The sequence below is a fragment of the Parambassis ranga genome, chromosome 7, assembly GCF_900634625.1.
Source record: "Parambassis ranga chromosome 7, fParRan2.1, whole genome shotgun sequence".
Taxonomy (NCBI): Eukaryota; Metazoa; Chordata; class Actinopteri; family Ambassidae; genus Parambassis; species Parambassis ranga.
In genome coordinates this window covers 18,057,043-18,063,042 of record NC_041028.1, presented here as the reverse complement: position 1 = coordinate 18,063,042, position 6,000 = coordinate 18,057,043, and positions in this window count along the sequence as shown.

Genomic DNA, 6,000 nt, shown 5'->3' with positions numbered 1-6,000 from the left:
TTTTACCTTACCCTAATGATCATATATCTCCTTGAACAGCAATGCTGTTATACCTTGTCTGTTGCAAACATGCAGTTGCCCTCCTTGTAGCTACCACCACAGCATATGAGCATTTCTGTGAACTCATGATCCTAAATGGGAGTTGACTGTAGTGGGTCATCTCTACAAATCCAAATCCTTTTTTCTTTTCTTTCTTTTTTTAATGTCTAAAACATTTAGAAAATGCACATTTTAACACAGTTTATGCACTCTTTCTTCTCTCTAAGTAACCCAGCTTCTTGACTTGGCTAAACCCACTGCAGACAGTCAGTCTTTGGTCTGTGCATTCTTTCCCTCATGAAAATCAATGAAATAAATAGGGTGCATCTCAGCACAGGAAACAGAGGGAAGGCTGCTCTGCAGGTTATCCAGAGTGCACATTCAGAAGCTCAGACAGAAACAGATGAGCCACAAAGACTGATGAAGGTAGAGACTGAGACATTAGAGCGAGAGGGGGAGAGAGAGAGACGGAGGAAACAAGGCAGCTGACACAAGGCGGGGGAGAGAGAGAGAGAGCGAGAAACAGATGAATTCAAAGCAATGGAGAAACAGTGTCCAGGGGATGAAGTTAAAATGACAAAGGGGACTTTCTTAGTTCACAGTGTGCAATGGAGAATTGTGGGGGAAAAAATAAAGATTAAAACAAAAGGAAAAAACCAAACAGAGGAAGGAAGACAGATGTGAGTGGAATGAGATGCACAGTAAGCAAATTAAAATGACTGATGTTGGCTGTGAGAAATCACATGCTCTAAAGGTGAATACAAGTCCGCTCTGACAGCAGGCAGCACAGAGACATGGGGAAGGGAGAGATAATGGAGAAGGATGAGAGAGAAGTCCACAAGCAGCTCTTTACGATGGCCATAATCATCATTATTTAGTGCGGTGCTTAGGTGCAGGGGCGGCGGCAGAGAGGATGACTTCACCAACTGGAGCTTCGTCAGGAGATCAAACACAGCAGCTGTCCAGGCTGCTGGTGACTCACAGCGCTCGGCTTAACTCCACTGATGTGTCTTCAAAGCATTAGAGCAGCAGAGAATACACACAGGTAGATACCACAGATGCTCCGGTGCAGACAGAGGAAGAGCGGAGTGGTGGTTGTGGTCTTTATAACACTTTTTAATCCCTAAGTGCCCTGCTCTCAAAGCTGTGCTGTTGCATGATCAACATGTCGGAACATATGATTGTATTCCAAGACATCATCTGATCATGTCCACATTAGGAGAGGGGGTAGGCTGGGGATGCTGGGGGTACATGCAATGCAGTGAACAGTGGACACTTGACTTTTCCATATACAAATGGGGGGACCTGTAAAACTGGGCATATTACTTGACTAAGTTGGAAATCCTTGGTGCATAGCCAAAACTCTCCAAAAACTTTTTGCACTTCAGCTTAAGTAGCATGGCCAGCATTAAGCAAAGCAGTTGGAAAATCCATAAAGCAGTCTTGAAGGTGTATAGACCAATGTGCAGTGCTCCACAGTGTTTCATTGCAGCCATTGATCTGATGCTTTGAAGCATGTATGCTGGCAGCTAAAAGACACAACCACAGCCCCCCTGTTTCTGTCTCTGTTTCTTTCCCACAAAGGTGGAAAAAAGTAACTTTATAGATCTTTATCTTTATAGATGCATTTTGGTTTCCATGTTCCCTTTTATGTCATTTGTGAACTTGTTAAACTTTGAATAGATCAAACTTTAAACTTTGATCTATTGGTAGTAAAAGTCTCAGGAGACACTGTTATATGAAACTGAAGTAGAGAGGTTTGGGGATTCATCAGTGCGGTGATGGCAAAGGGTTAAAAACTTGGATGTTAAATCTGGCTAAGACAGCAGGGAAGATGAGCAGTCAGAATTTTATCTGCCTTCTTTGTGTGTTGAGCTCCGAGTATGTGCTAATGAATCTGGAAGGTGGTGTCGGGTTGCCCTGTGTAAGCACAGCATCGGTCCCTCTATCAGTTCACAATTTATTAATGGGCACAGATTACTGCTGCATTCACTGGCTGTTCCTCAGCATGTGAACAGTGTCTGCTGCAATGTGTTCACAGAACAATGTTCATGAATGAATATATTAATATATATTTTTTTTATCCTGTACGGGGTGACAGGCGCCTATCCCTATGGTCAATTTAGAGTCCCCAAATAAGCGAACATGCATACCTTTGGTATGCAGGAGAATGCCAGACCCAGAGAAAACCCGTGTGTGCACAGATAGAACAAAAACATTGGTCAGATTTAAACCAAGAACCCTCTTGCAGTGAGGCAGTAGTGCTAACCACTATGCCAGCTAGTCTAGCAACACAAATACATCATATTTGTACTACTGTTTTTCTAGACTTATCAATATTTGTAATTGACTAATATCAAATTCCATACTTCGTATAGTGTTGGGATCTTATGATGTAAGCATATATATTGGGTTTTCCTTATTGCAGTTTAAAATACACCATCATACTGTTAGCTCCATTATTTTTAATATAATGTATAAAAAGATTATACTGTACATAAATGTGAATTGATTCTCCTTCTCTGTCCATGCATCCCCAAGTGTTCAATTACTGCATGTTGCATGAACTGTAATATCCATCCTGGCAGCACAGTATCCACTCTTGATGAATATTTATTATAGTTATGTTTAAACACTTAAAAAGTTTCTAAAAAAGTTAACCACAGTGTTCCCCAATCCGTAACCAAAGCCAGGTTTCCATACACTCCCACAGGCCAGGCATGATGAGAAACTACTGCAGAACAGCAGTGGAACAAGGGCTCTGAATGAAGTTCCAGGGAGGTTGTGTTACTTCCATGAAAAGCACTTGCAGGATGGAACTTTGTGAGGGTTCAGGAACACAGTCTTTATGATAGACTTTGCCAGCTTATTTAATACTTATTGTTAAGCTTATGCTTCTGGCTTGCACACTTATTACAAGTATTGTTAATATTGTCAGAAGTACAGGGTCAAAGGCAGGCTACAGCCTATTCCAGCTGTCAATGGGTGAGAAGTATACTACACCCTGGACAGATCTCCAGTCTAGTGCATCTACCATATTTTAAAACCTATGCCTAGCCTATCAACACAATAAACTGTAGGACAGGAAATCCAGGCGTGGATGGGAATTTAATGGGAAAAATCCATGACAAGAAGTTCGATCAAAAATAGTAAAAGAGCTCTACTTGTTGAGACTTTATTTCCCTTATGTTGGAGTGCAAATTAGGCATTTTTTGTTAAATGGTGCTGCCCTGGTAGTACTTCAGTCCTCCTAACTCCTGATTAATCCAAAGCTGGGTAATATGGTGGAGTGTGTGACCACTGTGGGAGCAGACAACTCATGATCTGTCACTCAAGAGCCTTTTGGGTCCCTGTGGGAGGTTGACTGCTGCCATGTTGGCATTGTCACAATCTGCCTAATCTTACAATACAGACAAACGAGAGCCAGCTCAAGTGGAGCTGAAATGGGTGGGCATTTGTAGAAGTGAGTCACACTGTAAATTGTCACCTGCCGATAATGTAAAGCACCGAAATAGTTGTCGACTTGTCGAATTTTTATGTGACATGAGTCAGTAACATAAGAAATAAACGTCATTAATGGAGCTTATCAACAGTGGTCATTTTTATATGAGACTGTAACATTTGGTATTTTTACGCAGGGACTGACTGCTGTTTCAGCCAGCCTCCAGTGGCCACTAAAAAAACTGCAATTTTGGGATAAATCCATATGGGCTTAATTTCTCGAAGTGACACCATTAGGTTTAAAAATACACACATTTATGGAGTCATAAAAATCGTTATGAAGTGTAAAAAAATGCTAGACTAGTTTATCTGCTTGCATGTTATTGTACTGTCTGCTGGCACAGACAGAAAACACAAACTCTACATAATAATAAATATTGACCTTATGGAGCTTTTGGTCAAATAGTTTGACTTTTATTATCCAATCATTTCATACAGCAACATCACCACCATGAGAGGTAATGAGACACAAGAGTCAAATTTTAATATTATAGTGAGTTAACTGACTGTCAGTGTGATGAGCCAGGATTGGGAGGACTACAGTTAAAATCTGAAGAGATGCCAAGAGATCTTTGTAAAAGTAACACAGATTGCTCTTAAATGGGGTGTTAGAATCCTTTCTATAGAAACCTTCTTTATTCTTTCTGCTTATGTGGCTTTTAAGTTAACTTTCTGGACTGAAAACAGGCTTGGAGTCCTCAGTGGATTCTGCTATCAGTACTAAGACAAAAAATGCTCTGGAGATCAGGCAGTGTTCCATCGCTGATGAGTCATTGACCTGCGGGCCAAACAGGAGGTGATAGTGTGTGTGTGTGTGAGAGAGAGAGAGAGTCTGCATCCATGAGTGTCAGTGTGTGTGTGTGTGTGTGCGTATTTTTTAAAAATACCGGCAGACCCCTGGAGCCTCTGTGCCGGCCATCGCTGACGCCACCCTGACATCGTCTCTGAGGTGGTGCTCTGAGAACGGCGGTGACGCCCACTCTGAGGGGCTGTACCTGGCACCCATCACTCTGCACCTCTCTCTCTTTCACACACAAATGGACACACACTTTTTCGCCCTTTTGCTGTCGTCATCGGCTCATGTCGTACCCATCGTTGCATTTTATACACCCGCCTCTCTGTTTTATTTTTGGCAAATGTCCAACATTTGTAGGTAGTTGCTGGTATGTAAATGTGCAAAATAATTAGCTACGGACTAAAATGGAGGTGTGATGAGTTCTAAGAATAAAAAAAAGTTCATTAAGAAGTTAAAGTGTTTTCAAACACTGCTTAAAGATCTTGCTCAACATGACCAGCACTGAGGCTGTGTCCTAAATCAGTCACTCACTTCCAACATGTTAGCAATTTAATTTATGCCATTATAGCCCAATAAATTATTTCTAAAATACAAAATAAAACAGACATAACGGTCATGTTGCAATATTAAATAGATATAGAATAATAGATTTTATTCGTAAGACAGGTAATGTAACTTCTGTCCCCGTGCTTCTCGCCAGACAGCACAATGCATGATGGTACATCATGTAGTGACTATCGGTTGGACACTAATTTTCATGATGCATTGTGGGATACATTAAGGGCCCGACACTACAGCACGACAAAATGGTGGAGGCACCATATAGGGCCATATATAGTGATTAGTGAGTGATTTCGGACACAGCCTTGAGTGTATCACAGATGAGTTCGTCACTTTTTGGTTTCCTTCTAGAAACATTTCTGTTGTAGAATCTTTTGTTAATGTGGTGTTGATTTGGTGTAGGTATTTCTGACATACTTTGTGTTGGTTGCAGGGCACCATTGATGTTTCTGCTCTTTTCTTTTCTGCTGCCTTTGCTGGGGCTGAACATGTTAAGTTTGCCCTGAGGATAGGAACAGGAATCTCAAATTTTGTGGAGATACTTTACGATGTAGGTTCTTTCTAAGCCTTTATTGTCAAAATTTTACATTTGGTTCTGTGTAAATACAAAATGAGTCTGCATACTTTTAGCGAGGCTGTGGGTGAATTGGTATTAAGATTTGAATGTACCTTTGAGGTGTTCAGCATGATGGTGCAATCCATAGCAATGGCTGCAAAGAAGGTAAAAGGTCGGTCGTCTGTACCACTATCATGATCCCCAAAGTGGGACATAATTTCTTATAATGAGACTGAAATGCAAGGTTTCTGTATATGTTTATGTTGCCATAACACTGCCGCACCACTATCCGCTCAGCTCAGATGATAACACTGGTACGTGTGCTGCACAGTCCTAAGAATATAGTAACAATGGAGCTCAAACTATACCATCTGTTCCTGTTTTTTTTCATTTACAGTTCATTTGTAAAAGGGTGACGTAGGCAAAAAATGTCCTCTAGTTTACCTCAGTTCATCATATGACATACTCCTACGCTGTTTGATAGGACACATAATGTGAATCAATCCACTGCTAAAAATAGTTAAAATTTATGTACAATTTCTGTATC